The 19,485-nt window shown below is 51.6% G+C and overlaps 1 protein-coding gene across 3 annotated transcripts in view; it reads left to right on the forward strand.

Annotated features, from left to right (window-relative positions):
* Positions 1–7,719: 7,719 nt before the first annotated feature.
* The window catches only part of LOC100551074 (discoidin domain-containing receptor 2-like), a 51,620-nt gene continuing 39,854 nt past the window's right edge, over positions 7,720–19,485 (forward strand). The window contains exons 1-2 of one of the 3 annotated variants that reach the window (XM_085239115.1): positions 7,863–7,991; positions 8,466–8,643. The gene's annotated coding sequence lies outside the window, so the exon portion shown is untranslated. Of the gene's footprint in view, positions 7,739–7,852; positions 7,992–8,465; positions 8,644–19,485 lie in introns of those variants that run through there. The other 2 variants (XM_085239118.1, XM_085239117.1) reach the window with 2 other exon arrangements.

Consider the following 19,485-nt stretch of genomic DNA (forward strand, 5'->3'; position numbering starts at 1 on the left):
CGGGTGCATTTGGTGTCACTTTGCGTGCCGAGCTGGCCTGAAGTCTGTGTGCTGCGAGTAGGAGGATGTGCTGCTAATCCCATCCTGACTCACTGGCGTGCAGGGACTGGGGCAGCCCCAAGGGCTCAGTCACCACAGGGCAAAGCTGCAGCAGCTCCGTGTGATAAATGTTCCCACTGTGTGCTTTGTTGAAAGCATTCACGTGGTTTAGTTGGAAGGATTTTGCACGGGCCGTGGGAGGCGGATGCCCGGCAGGGGTTGCAGGTAGGATGCTGAGTGTGGGTTCAGCCATCAGAGCTGAAGGGAGAACCATCCTACCCCAGTGGCACCCACATCCGTGAGATGGTGGCTAAAGAGGCTGCCTGAACTGATGCCACATCTTTTAGCACTTCTCTTCCTGCAAACTGAAAATAATTAGGAGACTTTAGAAGCAGCACAAGGAGGCTGTGGATGCCCCATCCCTGCAGGCATTCAAGGCCAGGCTGGATGTGGCTCTGGGCAGCCTGGGCTGCTGGTTGGCGACCTGCACACAGCAGGGGTTTGGAACTGGATGAGCACTGTGGTCCTTTGCAACCCAAGCAATTCTATGATTCTACGATATGATCCTATGATCTCCCAACCCTTCTTGATTTGGCCTTGTAGAGGAGGAAAAGCCACCACAAGCCACCAAAATCCCATCTCTATGCCTTGGTTGTGTCTCAGATTTAAGCACTCACCTTCAAAGTGTAAGATGCTGCCCTCAGGAAGGTGTTTTCAGGAGCAAGTGTCACAGTGAGCCACTGGCTCCAGTGTTTGCTTGAAATGGGGATTAGGGACGATGGGAAAAGCCATAGGCAGTGTTGTTACCTGGAGTTCCTGACCCATCCCCTGTGCCCGGGTGTCACAGAGACCTGGAAATGTGTCTCCATGAGTTGAAATCTCTGTCATGGTGATTTACAAAGGAGAAAGAGCAGACGCTGCTTGTCTTGTGACTTAAAGCCAACCACCATTTTGTTCCTTCAAGAAGGGTAATGCAAGCAATGTTAGGGAGAGAAAAGGGTAACGGGAGACATCAAAGAGTGGTTTTAAACTTGGAATTTGTGCCCTTTGCTGCTGCTTTGTGTTGGCTCCAAGCTGCTGGAGAACACCTTGCAGAGCTACAGTCACAGAATCATTAAGATGGGAGAAGTCCTCTAAGATCGTCCAGTCCAACCGCCCACCTGCCACCAGTATTGCTCACTAAACCATGTCCCTCAGTGTCATGTCTACATGTTTCCTGAACCCCTGCGGGTAGGGTGACTCCCCCACCTCCGGGCAGTCTGTCCCACTGCCCAACCACTCTTTCAGAGAAGTTTTTCCTAGATCAAGTTCTACTGGGATTTACATTGGTTATCCCATGGATGGTTGCCGCAGATGTTTTGCAGGACTCACTTTTCATCCCCACCTGCCTGAGCAGATGTGAGCGTGTGAGGTGCCCCACATCAACAGATACACGTCTTCCTGCTGGTGCTCAACACACCACCCAGGGCTCTGGGCAGCCTGGCCTAGTACCAGATCTGGAGGCTGCTGGCCCTGCCTGTGGTAGGGGGTCTGGAACTCAATGATCCTGGGGGTCCCTTCCAACCCAAACTGCTGTACGATTCTATTAAATGATTTTATGAAGTCAGCAGCTAACTCCTGTGACTTGAGGACAAAGATACTACAGAGAGCTGGAGGCCTCTTCAGCAGGTTTGTGGGCACTCGGCCCTTTCAGGCTCTGTTTAGTCAGCATAAGGCACAAGGAATTTGAACACAAGCAGTGATTTTTTTCCTTTTGTGGGCATACCTGGGATTGAGCTTGCCAGAGCAAGTGCTGAGGTTTCCTGGGGCACAGTGCTGAGATTGCACAGGATCATAACAGAAACTGGGGTCTCCCAGCCATGTATGGATGGATTGGGAAGGCAGCAGAGTTTACCTGTCCTCAGGCTCCATTTCTGTTCTTTATAGCAGATGAGTGGATTTTAATGAAGGTTACACTCTCAGAAGCATCAAAATATCTTGAGGGAAAGCCTTGTGATAGACGGCTGTAATGCAGGGAGAAGAATTGGGAAGGAGCATGCTCTCACCTAGCAGTGCGTGCCTGCGGGCAGGAATGGGCTGCCGGGGCAGAAACATCCCTGGGCAGCTGTGAGTCAGCCCAGCTCCTCCCACGGCATCTTCACTCATCATCATCTTCACTCAGGTGGGTATTTATAGCACGGGTAGGAGTGGGGAGAGAAATCAAAGAACAGCTTCCCATAAAGACACATAAATCACTCCGAGAGTTCAGCTCTGGGGTGCTGCGTGACCTGCTTTAACGAGAAAGAATAAAAGCACCGTTGTTATTAGTAATATATATTTTTTAAATATTATTTCGTCGGGCTGCTGTTTGAATTAGAACCATCTTTGGGCAGGGAGATTTTTTTTCCATGCAGTTCTCCCAGCTTTCAGAGCTACCCCAGCAGGCCGCTAAGGACATGATGCCTCACACGGGAGAAAACCTTTTCTCCAGCACAGCTCTGCTGAAAAACAATTCAGACAGTCTGCCCAGACCTCTGCTTGCCATCCGAGCTGTCGGGAGACCTCCAGGCCTTCCAACAAAACGGAGCAGGAAAGCCAGGAGGGTGCTGTACCCAGCACGGGTGAGAAAATATTTACCACGCCCGAAGAAAGACGTAGCCAAGAGGTGGCTGCTTGTGTGTGCTGGCATCGTCCTCCTGCAGGTGCTAACTGAGGAGCCTGAGCAAGAGGGACTGGCAGGAGGAAAGGTTCCTAAGGAGCAGCTCTGCACACTGCATGCACAGCTCAGGGCTGCACACCGCGGGGCTGCACGGCTCAGAGATGCAGAGAACCGCTCCAGAGAAGACAGAGCTGCTCCAGAGGCCCCAGCAATCATTCTCTCATCAGCTTACGGGCACCAGCCTCTCATGAAAACCACAGATGTGCCACGACAAGCTGGGAGACAGCTGCACGCCTTCTGCAGGTAGTGCCTGGCTGGTTTATCCCATGCAGAGCACTGAGCTGCAGTGAGGAGCTGCACTGCTCCTGCTCCTGCCCATCGCTGCTGCTGCAGCACTGCCAGCTGCACTGTGAACTGCTGCACTCCTCCAAGGGGACACGAGGACTCTGGATGGTGACACGGGGCTGCAGGTGGCCGGGGAGGCTCTGAAGACAGCCCAGGGCTGCAGTGAGGACTGTGCACATTTCAATGCTGATCCAAGCTGGGAGTTGGACTCAATGATCCTTATGGTTCTCTTCCAACTCGGGATATGCCATGATTGATTTTGTGATTTGTGACAGTGATTTGAGATCGCGTTGCCATGAACTGTAACAAAAGGCTGTGGGCACAGCCCTGCGTTGGGTTTGTACTGCACTAACTGGGGTTTGGTCTCGATGATCTCTAGAGGTCCCTTCCAACCCCTACAGTTCTGTGATTCTGTGATTCTGTGATTCTGTAACCTTCCTGTGACTGCTGTGTAACCCCTTTCTGTGCCTCCGTTTGCATGCTGTAGTGTGCTGTCAGTTCTCACAGATCACAGCTCAGCTCTTGGAGCTACGAGAGCACAAAATGTGATCTTTTTTCTCCTCTGTAGGAATAAAGCTGCTGAGATCAGACTTCCACAGTGTGCATCAACCGAAACTTCTCAGCTAAGGTTTGCTGTCCTGTTGTGTGCCCAGATCTGTTGGTGGTCCTGGGGAAATAAAACCACCCAACCAGCAAGAACGGGGGGGTTGGAGCCACAGCGGTGCTGGGGCACAGACTTGCTGGTGCCAGCAGAGGGAGAGAGTTCATGGACCTGGGTCACAAGAGCTGCAGCACCAGGGTGAGATGGCTTGGGAGAGCTAGGCCATCACAAAATCAAACCAAGGGAGGTGATGGGAAAGAGTTGTTAGGAGGGGAAGTTGACCCGGAGGTCACCAGAGGGCCTTTCTAACTCATGCTTCCACTGTTTCCACGTTTATTATGGGGTTATTGGGAATGTAGAATGCTTTGTGGCTCTGAAGTGTGAAATTTGGGATCACAGACTGGTCCAGGGCATCATGGCCTGTGAATGTGATGGCATCTGGCTCTGCACAGCAGGGTGCAGCTCAGGCTGTGGCTGCTGCCTCCCACACATGGACAGGTTCCTTGCGTTAGGAATAAAGATATCAGGCTCAGGACCTGCTCCCTGTCCAGCTATAGGGCCCACTGCAGAGAGATTCCAGTGGCTCCTTGCTGGAAATACCAGGCCCAGGACTTTCAGTGGATATGGTTCTGTGTCTCCTGGGTTATCACTCATCCCCTGAGGCTAGGATACAGCTCCCTTAATTATACATCTCCAAGTCTGAGTAAAGCAAGGCTGGGTTTCCCCAGCCATGCCCTCTGCAAGCCTGTCCTGGAAGCCAGGCATAGGGAGAGGTCCCCTGGCCGCCTTCCCCAAGCCATGGTCCTTGCTCCAGCCATACACACATTGTGTGTCAGGGCTTCTCTTATGAGAGTCAGTCCCAAAAGGCCACAGTATGGTTTTGCAGCCCCAGCTTTGCCCCTTGGGGCCTCCATCCCCAAATCCCAGCCTGCAGAACAGCTTCCATGTTTTGCTGCTTTGCACAAGGCTGTATCCAGATGGACTTCCTCAGGCATGGAAAGTCCACCAACTCCTTGGTCAACTTCTTCCAATTGCTTGGGATTTAATTAGTCTAATTTCCATGACAGACAGCTGGTGTGACTCACCTGCCTCAGAAACCAACAGCAATTGGTTCCTTAAGCTTTGATAAGAACTGAATTCAAATGTTTTCGTAATGATCGCACATGACCCAGGAGTGGAAGGAAGCTGGATTGCATACACAGTGATTACAGAAGAGGTGTGAAAAGCCCAGAGGGGCACTGCAGGCCAAGACACCAAAACAGAGAAGATTAGCATGCTGCCTCTCACAGCAACTACAGGGAGACCTGCTTACCTCAAAACAAAACAGCTGAATCACTAACAGGATTCAGCTCCTTCATTTGCACTGAAAAAATGAGCAATCAGTTGGTGTGCAGCCAGGGAGCTGTGTGGGGTAGGGGGCAGTGGGGCACGGTGTCAGTGAGAGGTGGGCTGGGATCAGCCCCTCATCTTTTGGGACACGGAGGGGAAGCTGTGCGATCACAGGGAACGACCGAATGTAGAGTTTTGCAAAATCTCGGCATTCTAACGGCTGCTGAAAATGAAAAGGTGGTTCAGCAGCGGTGGGGGTGGGGTGCAGAGCTTCCAAAGCTCGGTGTAAAGGCGGTGAGCCCTCACGAGAGGGCAGCAGAGACAGAACCTCAGCAGCATTCCCAAGGCAGCGCCCTGCGGCGTTCCGGACGCGCGGATACCGAGGTGCAGCCGCAGGAGATGCTGAAGATGCGTTCGGTGCCTTGTGACAGCTGGCTTGGTGGGAATCTGAATGTGTGCGTGGGGTGTGAGCCTGCAAAACGGAGACAGAGAGCTCTTAAATACAACATCCCCATCGCCAAGCCTTACGTGCAGCGTGTTCCTCATTCCACACGGGCGGAGAGCTGGGATGTATGGCAACGCAGACGTAACAGAGACCACCTTCAGCCAACTTCCAGGCCAGCCATCAGCAGCCTAGCCCTGGGCAACCACTGTAAACTCATTGCAGGGCTGGTGACTTGAATGAGCTAAATACAACCAGAATATCACACGCTTGGTCTGCTATGCAAAGTCTAGCATCCCATGTCGTGACCCCTAGATCCACCTGTGATAAGGACAGGGCCCGTCCCGGCCGAGGGCTGAAGGATGCTGCCAGAAGTGCACATCCCTGCTGCACAGCCCTGCTGTAGCTGCTGCCAGGCATGCAACACCACCGTGGCTGTTTAGAGCTACAAGCACCAGCTCCAGCTGAGATTGCAGGGGGTGGGACAGCCTGCAGGATGGACTGGGGAGTGTGTGGTACTGTGGAGGGATGACGTGGCTGTGCGCAGTCTCAGAGCAGTGCATCCAGGCAGGCTCTGTGTGTGGGGCATGCCAGGACACAGTCCTGTGTTTGCATTCCTAGCCTTGTGCAGGGCTTGCGACTCCTGGGAGCTGCTTTTTCTGCAGGAGAGCTCCCTGCAGCCCAGCTCTGTGGCCTTCCCGGTCCACACAACATTTCCAGTCCTTCTTCTACCCCTCCTTCCTCCAAACTCTCTCCTTTCCCAGGGCTCTTTGAGCCTCCTGAGCTCTCTTCCTGCTGTCCTGAACATCCCCAGTCCCACTGGCACGGGGACCTTTGCTCCAGCATGCATCTCTGCTGGTGAAATCTGCTGGCCTTTAAAGCAAACTGCATTCAGATGTGCACTGGGCTCCTGGGACGTTCCTGCCCAGTGGCCTTGCCTGGGAGTGTGATACATGTGCTATCCCAACCCAGTTTGGCATTATGCATGATAACGTTCCCATGCCCAGCAGCATTTATTTTAGTGCTACAGATACATCCTGTGGGACCAGGCACACTGTGAGATGCAGCATCCAAAAATGCTCTAAGAGGGCTTCTCCTGCCCCATGTCCCCAACCCCTGGGGTGACCTTGCCTCCATGCCCAACCCGAGTGGGCACAGTGGCTCATCCCCCAGTGGCTCAATATTTTTTCCCAATGGAGAATGCTAGCAGAGACACACTCTCTGGCACCAAGAGGAGCTCTGTGGCAGCTTCTCCATTCTGCCCAAGGCTGGGGCACGAGGGGTAGCGATGCTGCTGCATGTAGAGGCGTGCCACAGGAATTATAAACACAGCTGCTTTCATTAGACACATTATTCACCCTCTGGCTCTCTCTAATCCAGCCTGTCAGACTGATGATGTCTCAGGAGCGTAATGGAGAAAATATTAACACGCCTTTCTGTAGCTGGGTTGCACGGCCTCAGCATGGTGCTATGTGCTGTGATGAGCAGGGGAACCTGAAGAGTCTGCTGCAAATATGACTGTGAGAGAAGACAAAAGTAAAGGGAAATGACAAATAATCAGAAAAGCAATGGACAACCTGGTGAAGCCACAGCTGGGTCCGTGCCTCTGCTTGCATTAAAGAGCCAACCTGCAGCCAAGAGTCGTGGGATTGGGAACGGATGGAAGGAAGTGTTCCCTCAGCACAAAAATAGGGATAGTGCTTTATGCGAGATCAAATTTGGGAGCATCAGGGAGATGCTCCACTCCCTTACCCACCTCTGCGGCTCTGTGCTGGGCTCTCTCAAGAAATTCCCTGTCCTTCTTGAACTGAGGGGCCCAGAATTGGACACGATATTCCAGATACGCTTTCACCAGGGCAGAGTAGAGGGGGAGGAGAACCTCTCGCCCTTCCAACACACTCCAGGATGCCGTTGGCCCTCTTGGCCACAAGGGCACAGTGCTGGCTCGGGGTCACCCTGCTGTCAGCATCCCCAGCTCCGTTTCCCCCAGGCTGCTCTCCAGCCTCCAACCTATGCTGGTACCTGGGGCTCTCTTTGCCCAGATACAAGACTCCACATTGCCCTTCTTCTATTTCACTCCATTTCTCCCCGTCCACGTCTCGTCGGCCGGCAGCACAGCCACAACCCCGAGGACACGGCTCCGAGCGTCACCCGGACAGCAGGACCCTGAGGCACAGGGGACACACAGACGCACGGCAGGGCTGCGGGGCACCTCGGCCGGGATCCCCCGCCGCCCGGCAGCTGTCGCTTTAAGAGCCGCGAGGCCGCCGCCCCCGCCCGCCCGGCCCGATAGGGGCCGTGATGCAGCGCGCCCGCCCGCCCGCCCTGCCGCTCCGGCTCTCAGGTAAGCAGCGCCGCCGCCGTCGCGCTCGGCCCCACCTCGCACCGCCACCACCGGGGGAGGCGCTGCCCGGGGCGGCCGCTCCGCCCCTCCCGTCCCATCCCGTCCCGGCGCTGCAGGGCGGGTCGGGGGTCCGGTTCCGCCGCGGGCCTTTCGCGGGCCGTGGGGGCTCGGAGGGTCCCGGGAGCCGTGCGGGGGGCGTTGTTAACCCTCACATCCCTGAACGTGTTTTTCCTCACCGAGATGCTGCTGGCTGGTGATTCCATTAGCATGCTTTTTTAACTTTTTCTTTCTCTTCAGGAAAGAGGATTCAAGTTTTTTTTCTTTCTTTTTTTCTTTTTCTTTCTTTTTTTCTTTTTCTTTCTTTTTTTCTTTTTCTTTCTTTTTTTCTTTTTCTTTCTTTTTTTTCTTTTTCTTTCTTTTTTTCTTTTTCTTTCTTTTTTTCTTTTTCTTTCTTTTTTTCTTTTTCTTTCTTTTTTTCTTTTTCTTTCTTTTTTTCTTTTTCTTTCTTTTTTTCTTTTTCTTTCTTTTTTTTTTTTTCTTTCTTTTTTCTTTTTCTTTCTTTTTTTCTTTTTCTTTCTTTTTTTCTTTTTCTTTCTTTTTTCTTTTTCTTTCTTTTTTCTTGTAGTTTTCTGTGGGAAAGCTCTGCTTTTGTTTGGCTCCCACTGTCTGATGCTCAGTGTGAATTTGCTGCCCATAACTCTGTGCCCGGCCTTTATTCCCCTGGCAGGTCTGGGCTGTGAGCCCCTCCAGCCTGGGGTGTTTTATGGGTACAGATAAAACAGGAGCGCTTGTGACTGCAGCGTGTCGGCTTCTGCAATGGAATCCTTTAAACCTGAAGGGAAGGGGAAAGAAAATTCTGGGCCCTTTCCTAGAGGCAGAAAAGGAAAAGTGTGTTGTACCAAGAGGTTTGTTTTCACTGCTTCCTGTATTTATCTGAGGCTGAAAAATACAGTGCTTTGAAATGCTTCAGTGTCAAATGCTGAGCTCTTCCCTTTTACCGGAATCTGTTGGAAAAAGAGAGGAAAAAGTTCTGACAAACAGAGCAGTGCTGCCCATGGGGCTGATGTGTGTGTAGTGCAGGAAGGGCAGCTCTGCAGAACCAGCAGTGATGCTCCTGCGGGTTGTTCTTCCTGCACTTGGTTTGTAGCCTTGGCCATGGGGAAGCTTCGAGCACAGGTTTGTGGTGAGAGAGATCCAAAAAGAGCCAGAACAGGGCGTGATTGAGAGCTGTGGTTTGTGCTGAGAAGCAGGATGCTCCAAGTGTGGGGCTGGCAGGTGAGGTTCGGGTTGTTCCCTGGATTGTACTTAGTGGAGATTTGTGTCCTCCGGTCCTCAACAACCACTGTGGAGGGAATGGCAGAAAATCTCCTGGCTTCCCAGAGGTGGGCAGCCCTCACCTGGAGTTCATGGGTGAAATGGGACCTGGGTGGGGTGATTTCTGTAGAGCTCCTGCAGCTCTGCACCGCCTGCTGCTTTTCTCCTCCTCGAGTAACTTGGTAGTGGTTGAAGTGCTCAAGAAGCATTTGGAGCCTGGAGCCCCTTCAGGTGGGAGAGCAGTGCAGAGAGCTGCGTGTCTGGTAATGTGCTCAGGGAATGGTGCAGCTGAGCCACACTGTGCTCAGAAACTCTCACTGTGGATGCTCTGAGCTGCTCTGAGAGCAGAGCAGTGAGGGGCGTGGAAGGAAAGATTTGGGTACCCAGGAAGAGGCAAGAATGATGCAAAAGATCTGACTTAAAGCATTTAATGCTCAGCAGCACTGTGGCTGCCTCTGGCATGCACACACCAGCAGAATCAGCTCCAGGCAGGTTCTCTGTGAGCCCTGTGGTGGAATTGGCTGCTTTGTTCTCTTCTCCAAGTGTTCTGCCATCCCCTTGGGTTCTCTGTATGTTTTTGCCGAACGTGTCCTGTGCTGCTCATAAGCTCCAGCTGTTTCTGTAGGTTCCCAGTTACTGCACGGTTGCTCTTACTGTGTTTCTTTTCTCAAAAGGAATCAGAACCTGAGCCGCATTTTCTTCTTTTCCTTGTGATTTGCTTGAGAAGCTGCACCATGGGATATAGCAGCTGAGGTTGTGGTTGTCTCCTCCCCCTCCCTTTCCTGCCTTGAGTTGACAGAGAGGTGGTTTTGCAGGGACCTGGGCAGCTGTCCTCTACCTGAGTGATGTACTTCGCTTTTAGTGGTTGACAGATGTTTGAGGTGGTGTTTGCTCTTAATCCTATAAAGTTAGGAACTTGGCTGAGGCGTAGAAAGCTTGAAGGAAGCTTTTTCTCTAGTGATGCTTTGTGTAACCAGAACGTTTGCACTCAAACAGAGCTATGGGTCTTTTAAAAACCACAGGGCCAAAAGCTTCTTTAGGGCAGTCCTTCAAATCTGTATGAGGTTGAGTCACGCTTTTGGCTTTTGATGGAGCCAAAGGTGCCATCGTTGACCAAAGGGCTGCACTGTGGCTCTGCCCTCCTGCACTGTGCAGAGCAAAGCCCCTCAGTGGTTCTCATGGCTGTGGGTTAGGATCAGGGTGGTTCTCGTGGTTGAAGTGTAAGCCTCCTGGGAGTTAGCCAGAAGCTTTGGTGAGGATAAATGGAGAGAGAGCCCAGTGTGCTTACCTTGATGCCTTGCGTTTATGGTCGTGAATGTATGTTGCCTTTCCACTCTAATCTTCGCTTCCTTCTGCTTGTTTCATAACAGTTACTTTTGCAAGTTGAACTGCAAATAGGTGCTGGAAGTAGTGAATAATCACTTCCCTTGGAATAATCCCGCGCTGAGCAGAGCCAAGGATTCCTCATGATCTCTTGCTAGAGACAAGCTGACTTTTTTTTCCCCCTTCCTGTATGCTCTATTGAACATTGGAGAGTGATTTCTATCCAAGAATTTAAAAGAAAACCTTCCAGAGTCCTTAATAGCCCACGAAGGGCAGCGTGGAAAGGGCTGCCTGGGGGCTGCTGCTGGAAGCAGCTGATGCAGGGTGGGACAGCTGTGGTGGAAGTGATGGAAGTCAGACTGCAGCTCTGAGTTTGCAGGCATGACTGTGATGCTGTTGTGGTACCACTGCAGAGGTGCTTCAGGAACACAGTGCAGCTGGCCCAGCAGGGACCACTAGGAATGAAAGGTGGGAATCAGCTGCTGTGCTGCTTCTCCCACTTGTTGTACTTCTCATGTTCCCCCCCCCTCCAAGGGCTTCACCAAAACAAAAACCTTATGGGGATGTAGCACAGGGAGGAGTGTGGGGCTCATGGATGTTCCTGGAGCTTCATTGCAAGTATAGGTAGAGTTCTTCATCACTTTAAACAGCTTCAGGGTGAAGACTGCTTTCTAGAGAGCTTGTTGTTCCCTCACTTCTCTGCAGAACTCCTCTTTTCCTTGGGAGGATTGGTGTGATGACTGTGGGGAGATGCTCATATGCAGGTCCAGAACCCAGAAGCACAGAAAACACATCCATGTTACTGCTATTCCCTCTTTAATGGATTTCTTTTCCAGATGATGTTCAACTTGCAGCTCTGAGGTTTCCTTTATGCTCCACCAGCGCTTGCTTAAAATGAGAGTTTGCATAGATCCATGAGTGCATCCTGCAGAGAAGCAGAATGTGATGCTGCAGTTAGGTGCTGGCAGGCTGTCTCGCTGCCTGCAATTGTGTGGGAGGAAAAATGGCTGCCTGGTTGTGTGACCCCAATGGGGAGAAGAGCAGCTGGGGCTTAACAAACTGGTTAGAACTGTGTAGGCCCCCCAAATTCTCCCGAGACATCTCTGCTTTCCTAGAAGCTTCCTTTAACAAGCTGATTTCTCAGGCTGATTGCTTGCAGATGAGATCATGCAGTGTGTTTTGCAGGGAAAGAATCTGAACTTAGACTGGTGAGCCAGAAAGTTTTAACACACAAGTCACATGCCCAGCGTCCTCATGGCACATACAAAACACCAGAGACTGTGAAAGCATCCATCTCAGGGCAGCTCTGTGCTCCAAAAAGAGCTTTCTGAATACACAACATGCCAAGGGATGCTCTTGAGCACCAGGTCCTGTTGCTCAGACAGCAGCAGGAGAGAGCAAGGAAGTATTTCATCTTTTCCTTAGCTCTGTTTCTCTCTTTAGTGCGTGTGGTGCTGGGATAAGCCCAAGCAAGGGAAGGCTCTCATCTGCCTTAATTCCACAGACGCTTTTCTGCTGGCATCGGCAAAGGAATTTGTGTAGGATTGATGGTATTTCTACTGCTAATGCATCAGAACTTACTCAACAGTGAAAACTTAATGGCAGTGTTCTGCTGCGGAGGATCCCACGGATCTCTGGCCCTCGCAGAAGGGATGCTGTTTTCCATTTTTCTTGACGACAGCTGGGCTGAAGGTGTCCTTCATAGAAGAGCCTTTTCTTCCAAAATCACCACAGCCATAGTTGAAGAACGTTGTGACTTCTGCATATCTGTTGTAAGGTGACGGTGGGTGTGTGCTGCCAGCAGATGGGAGTAAGCTGAGTTTGGATGCTGGCAGCTTTAAGGACACGCTGTTCCCTCAGGCAAGGTGAGAAAGGCACCTTTCTGACCCCAGGGCCTCTCTGGGCCTGACATGATTTCTTCTTCCAAATCAAGGAATTACTTATACAAAACTATTTGATTTTTGTGAGGGTGTTACCGGTATTGGTGATAGAAATAGGAGATGAGGGGAGCCACTTTTTTTCTAAAAAGGAAAAAAGGGAGTTAGGCTATTGTGGCAGAAATGCTGAGTCAGGGCCTGAAGCAGCGGGTGGGAAGGCAGGGCCAACCCAGGGGAGCTCAGCTGCATGCAGTGCACCTGAATGACTGGAAGGAGTGGAGCCAGGATCCATCCTTACCCAGACCTCTTTTAAGGGCTGGCAGTGGAGGTGAAGGCATTTCTGGCTGCAGATCCCTGCCTGCCTGCAGCCTTCCAAAGGTAGGCAGCTCTTTTCCTTCATTTTTGCATCTGCAGCTGCTGCATTTGGGCTCATTCTCATTTGCTGTAGTCGAAGACTTTGCCACCCTGCTGTTACCATCCCATTATAGCATTACACCTGTGCATGGAAACTTCCAGTCCTAAACCTGGGATCTGCCCGTGTGTTGCTCCTGAATGGGATCCTGCAGGTTGGTGCCCAGGCTGGCTGCTCTCCTGGGGCTGGCTGGAGGTGATGGTCTCTGCCCTGAGCAGCGCTGCCTACACCTTGTTGTGTCTGTGGAGCTCCTAAAGCTGCAGCCCTCTCAGAGCTAATGCTCACAGAATGCGTGAGCAATGCATTAAACTGGGTGGAGTTGTACCAAAGTTTGGACTCGGGCCTGTCTGCTCCTCGTGCAGCAGCTCTCTGGGTGTTTGCCTGGACGAGCTCCTGGCGTGGATGATGCTCTCCTGACCTGAGCTGACTTTTCTCTCTTGATGCTTGGGTACCGTGCCCAAATCTGACAGTAATGCTGTGCAGCACAGAGCTCCAGGTGTTGGGTGAACCTGAAATGAGTCCATTCCTGTCAGGGGATGACAAGGTGGTGGTGGCTTCGTACCATGGGGGATGGAGGAGAGGGTGAGAAGACAAGGAGAAGGAGGGATGAAGTCAACCATTGTGCTCCTTCCCCAGGATTGTCGTATGTTCTGAGCCTGCCAGCTGCAATTTGGAAGGCAGAAGAATAGGGTGGGGTATTTTCTTCCAACCAGATGAATTGACGCAGTGAAAATGAAAAGCTAGTTGAGTTTCTCTGGGAATAGCATTTAAGGTGTAAAAACATCCCACCCATCAGTAATGGAGAGCTGCAGGAGAGTGCAAGTACAGAGACAGAGCTCGCGGAGCACAATGGCTTTTCAGCTTTCCTTTTGCTTGAAGGATAGGCATCTTCTACTGCCAGTATCGTTTGGTAGTGGTTGCATTCCTTTGTGTTGCTTCTTACTGAGAGTTAAACTCGCCAAGCTTCAGGTTTCATCATCCATCTGTATTATTGCTGTGTTATTTCACTTGAGCTTGTTTGTTTCTACACACACACACACACACAAACTGTAGCAGAAATAGAGAAATAGCTGGAGTACAGGCATTCTCTAAATGTCAGCTTATGGTGAGTGCCTTCCAGTGAGCTCAGGGCTGTTCCCCAGTTCCTGACAAGCTGTCACATCTCCATGCACGGTAATGTGAGCTTTAAGGAATGCTGCTTTCATTTCTTTGTTTGTAGTGGGGCTGAGCTGGGGGTGCGTGTGAGAATATGTGTGGTGTGAGCCTGCAGTGCCACGTTATTGTTTGGGATGAGGTGTTGGCCATGTGTGCTGTGATTCAGCTGTGGGAGAGAGCAGCAGCAGCGCCAGCCATGCAGCAAGCTGCTCTGCTGGATGTGGGTCCCAATGGTGTAAGCTCATCCAATGCACTTTGTTCTGGAGAGCGTGTGTTTTGCGCTTCTCTGGACTGTGATGGATATCATTCAAATATCCTTCCTCTTCCCATCACTTTGATGCCATCTATCCGTATAGCTAGCAGCAATCTTCTGTTTTCTTCCATGTTTTGGAACAGTGCAGGCAGAGCCTCGTGCAGACGTGCTCCTTCACCCTGAGGACTGATTCTCTGTGATTAGCAGTGGTGTTTTTTGACCTCATCCCAATGCTGGAAGGACAATGAATAGCAGCAGTACTTCTGAGACGTCCCCAGAGCACGAACTGAGTGGGAAAGGATTTCTTTCAAAATTGCTGCAAGCTTCTTGAGAGCTGCTGGCTGCCTGGCTTTTTGCTTGCATTCTGGAAGTCTTGTAAGCTTTTGTATTTGAGTACATAGCTGAAGTTAATTGCCAAGAAGAAATCTCTTATGGAGGGTGCTAATTCCTATAAGGACAGGCTGACGCAGTGTGCTGACCCTGCCTGAGACCTCTGCAGTGCATCACAGCACGGAAACTGGTGTGCCAGTATCCCTGCCAGCACACAAATAGCCCTTGTGTCGTTCTCATCAACCAAGCTTTAGCACAACCTGCAAAGATCTCTTTGGAGAAACTCAATGTGAGTCTTTCCTGCAAGTGCTGGCAACAATTCTGCATCATCTCCGTCTCTATCACAGAAATGTGGGAACCCTGGTTGGAGAGGGCATCTGGAGGTCTTCAGCCCAACCTCCTGCTCAAGGTGCGACCATCTCCAGCATGTGATTGTTTCAGCCATGGCTTTGTCTGGTTGAGACTTGAAAATGCATGGGCATGGCTCAGGTGCTGCCCCAGATCAGCTTTTGTTTGCTTTTCCTTGAGCTGCACCTACTGCACCACCCTACAGTGTGGGTTTAGGTTTGGATTACCTCATCCTGCAGGTTTCAAAACATTTCAGTGAACTGTTAGGAAATATCCCAGTTGGGCTAACAGTGTGTAATGGATCTGAATCCTTCTGTCTTTTCAGCGCTAGCATGGGAAATATGAGCTGATCCAAGTGCTGTTTCTACTGAGTCCTGTGTGAGGTGGTTTCCTCATGTTTGCATGGGCTATTGCAGATGCAGCAGCGCTTGCAGGACACGTCCCATTGCTCAGATGAGCATGAGGGTGTTTTCTGTGCAGCATCGGTTCTGGGATGTGCCCAGATGGGATGAAGGCTTGGCACAGGATGGCACTGTGACCATTCCCTGCCCTGAGGCCACACGTGGGATCCGCGTGGACCAGCTGTGAACCCAGGCTGAGGCCACCCATACACAAGGCGTGTTGTTGCCTTTCATCTGCCCTTCCCAGCCTCTCGCAGTGGGAGGGGAGTGTTTTCTCCAGAGTCCACGTTCCGTTTACAAAAAACACGGGGTCACGAGTTGAGCCTGCCTGCTGGAGCACCCGTCTGAGCACCCATTGTGTCCTGGTGCTAATGAGAGCAGGATGGATCTCAGCATCTGAGGAATAAGCTTGCCTCCTGAAATGCCACAAGCTTCAGAGAGGTGATGATGGGCGCGCAGTGAGGCCAGAGCAGGGGCCTCCAGTGTCATCTGGGCTGGGCTGCTTTCTTTGCACAAAGCTGGGGATTGCAACATCCCTGTGCTGCCTTGGGCTGGGACGCCTCGCTCTGAAGGGGATGGGTGCTGGGGTGAAAACATCCTGAGCCTCTGCTGCTGAACTGAAATGGGGCCACGGCCTGCAGTTGCCATCCCCTTGTTATGGGGAGGCCTGAAACAGCCTACATGTCACGGCATTAAAATGAGAGCTTTGTGAGCTGCTGGGATCATCATGCTGTCCTCTGCTGTGCACTGGCTGGGACTGTGCGTGGTGGTCCTGTTCGAGTGTTGTAGTGCTGTGCATGGTTTAAATCTCTGCCTTATGCCATGTGGCGAGACCCATTTGGTGTCTCAGCCTGTGTAAGCTGCTCACTGATAGCCTTTCCAGGCCTTTTGCTCACATACCAGGCAGTGAAAGGGCTCCTGTGGCCTCCTGGTGGTCTGAAGGTGGTGGTCCTTGCTGAGGAATTGCAGCAATGTGGCCACTGCTGTTGTCAGCTGCTGTCTGCATGCTGGCTTGAGCCACAAGTGCAGAGGGCAGGTTTGGGGTCATGTGGCCGGAGGGTCCTGGAACAACAGCTACAAACACATCAGCAAGAGACTGGCTTTGCCTGACAGCTCTTGTTCTGACCTGCCTTCTGTACACCAGGAAGTGCTACAGGGGTCTGTGCTGTAAGAGCAGTAATGATGGTGCTGCCAGGAGCTGCGCACAGCCCCTCCAGTTCTGCAGGCTCCGTGTTCCCTGCAGGGAAAAGCATCCCATGTGCTGCTGCTCTTTGCTGAGGTTTGGTCTGTGCTTGTGGTTTTCTGGGCCTCTCTGCTTGTCTTTTCTGGGGAAAAAATCTCCAGTGAAGGCAGCTTGTTAGCTGTTCTGGGTCTGAAATACATGCTCAAATGTTGGTCTTCCTGGTACAACAGAGATTCACACGGGGTGACTTCTGGGAGAGAGCAGCAGACACAGAGCAGTGTTGCTGTAGGTGAGGTAGGGCTTGGCTTGGGAGCTGTGCAGCTCCACCGTCATCTCTCCCTGCGCTTTTCTCCTTGCTCCAAACTCACTGCAGAGTGGAGGGCAGAAGGAGCGGTGTGCTGCGACAGGGAAGAACGTGTGTGAACATTGCTCAGCGTTGTGCTGTGGGATGCTGGAGGGCACGTGGCTCACTGTGCAAGGCTGGAGATGTCCCACTTGGGCAGGTCCCGTGTCCGGGGATAGGGAGGAATGGCTGATTGCAGATAATGTTTTTCTGTGCTCCTTTCTGACAGTTCAGTTGGCGTGGATGGCCAAGGGAAAGTGTTTACAAACGTCTGTGCTGAGCTCTGCTGTATGCCAGGAGTTTACTCTTCGTCTGGGTGACGTCTTTGCTGGGCCTCTGTCAGTACAACTACAGCTAAGCTGATCTCGCTCTGCTTGTTCTGACCTGCAGGTGTAAGTCAGCACGACTTGCCTTCTCTCTGCTCTCATTCCCATTTTTGAGACAGCCCAAAACGTAACAGCTGAGGAATGTGCTTACAAATAGAGCAAATAGAAGGCTCCTGGGTGCTGCTGGTTGAAACTGAACTGATAGCATTACAGCTCCAAGTGAGGGAGGTTTTGGGGGCTGGGGAGGAGGAGTCTCTCCTTCACTCACTCCCTTTGCAGCCGTTCTTTTCCCTGGGTGCCAAAGTGGTGTTTGAGTCCTCTTCTGCTCCATGTCCCAGCAGAGACCATGATCTGAGAAATGAGCCTTTGACTGCTTCCCTCCAATCCCTATTGTCTTCTGTACTGTTTGGGTCCACATGGGGCTGAGTATGGCAAGAGTCTGTCCCACGTCAGGCATCTGCGTGTCACCATGTGCACTGCCTTGTCCTACCATGGAGCGGTGTTACACCTCTGGGCAGCGTGTCATCCATCACTGTGGTCTGACAGTATTTTTGGAGGGTGCCTCGCACACCTCCCACTTTCCCTCCCTGCTGTGCCAAGTTCTGCTCTGCCTCCCTCCCTTCCCAGGTGCATGGCTGGAGGCAGTGTGTGCCGTGCTGAAGGCTGACAGCAGCAGAGCGTGGCTGAGCAGCCCTGGGGGGCTGGGCATGGGCTGTGAGCAGAGCACTTGTGCAGCAGGCTCTGCACTGCACCAGAAGGGCCTGGAAAGGTGAAGGGGGGAAGCTGGCTTCCATTGCCTCTCCCTGAAAGAGTAAATGGTGTTAATGCAGCAGGTCCAACCACTGTGATGGGACTGTCCCTGCTGTTCAGCCCCCTTATCCCTGCTCAGCCAGAGATGCTCTTCTGGCCTTCATTTCTGCAGTGATTGTGTGGCTTTTCTTCCTCGGGAGCTTTGTGCACCATAAAAAGGGATCTGCTGGGTTGTTCAACACTGTCAGTCTGTCTTCAGCTGCTTATTGAGTTGCTTCTCCTTTAGCACCAGTGTCCTTTCGCTCACTTCTCCTGGTGCCACCTGACGGTGCAGCAGCCAAGGAAGCTTCCTGATTTCGGTGCACATTCCTCCAGTTCACCAGCCATGAATTTCAAATCTCTGCTTTGTTGTTTGGACTCCCCAAAGTATTGGTGTTATTTTTTAACACCAGAAGCAAAAGCTGCTTTTAAGCCTGCTGAAACATGCCCAAGTTGTAAATAATTAACAGTACTTTCAAAGCGTTATTTTTTTATTATTATTTTGAGAGCACTTTTTATCTCTTCTGATAATGTTCCTGAAATGTTTCTGGGTTGCAGGGTACCACATGAGCGCCTCCAAAACAGCCAAATTGCACCGCAGTAGAATAAACAAGTTGGTGTCTAAACTTGTGTATGGAATGTAAGTATCTGCTGTTGGGTCTTCATCTGCTCATCGGTCTGATCTTTGCTGAAGCCAAACACAGTCTGTTGGAGGCCTGGCCCGCACTGGTTCTGCTTCCTTGCAGTTTGGAAACCTGCTCGTGCTGCAGAAAGCAGTTCTGTGCAAAACCAAAACAGGGTCTGTTGATGTTATTTCTAGTCCTTTGAGAAAGATGACTTACCGGTCACATGTGCTGTATGAGGTCATTAGGAAGCCTCTCAAATACACAATTTGAGAACAGATGATGCCATGGCAGAAGTATGCTCCCTCTGCGATGCGAGATGCAGAGCTCGCTGAAATGCTTGAGTTTCTAATAGCTTTGAGTGGGATCTGTTATCGTGCATATTTGGGCTCATTCCAGTGGAAAAAAGCACTGTTTTCTGCTTTGCTCTACGCCTAGGATTGATTAGCGAATGTACACGGTGGGATAAAGTTACATTTCAGAGGGCATCCAGCAGAGAGGCTGTTGCTGTGCTGGAGGTGAGCGAGTCCAAGTGCCAGCTCAGCAGATTTCTTAGCAGTGCTTTGTGCTCCGCGGCACCGGCTGTCCGCTGGGAAGGCAGTGCTGCGAATCGTTGGGTCCTTGCTCCTCCCAGTGATGGGGGGAGCCGGCGGGGGGGTTTGCTAGACTGTTAGTGTTGCTTCTGTGACGAGTGTCCGCTTTGTGATGCTGCAGTTGGGGCCTGTCCTGGATTGCTTGCTCCTGGATTCCCAAAGCTGCCTTCTGCTGCTTGCTGCTGTCTGTCATCCAGCAGGGATCCTGTTGGTCCCAGCTTGGTCCACGAGCACTGCTGATGGGGCAGGCGTCCTTATTCTGTGTTTGATATGAATCAGTTGTACCCACTTGAGGTAGGGCTTCCCAGGCACAGAGACGTCTTGTGTCTGTGCTTCTCCAGCTATTGCTGCTCATGTGCTTCTGCCCCAAACTGTGAGTGAGCCCTAGTGATTGTCCCATCATCTGGGCTGATAATACACTAAGACGTGGGAAAACTTCCCAAGGGGGAGAAGAAAGTAAATCATGTTCTCAGTACA

Source organism: Meleagris gallopavo, chromosome 19 (genome assembly GCF_905368555.1).
Source record: "Meleagris gallopavo chromosome 19, MGAL_WU_HG_1.1, whole genome shotgun sequence".
In the NCBI taxonomy this organism is placed as follows: domain Eukaryota; kingdom Metazoa; phylum Chordata; class Aves; order Galliformes; family Phasianidae; genus Meleagris; species Meleagris gallopavo.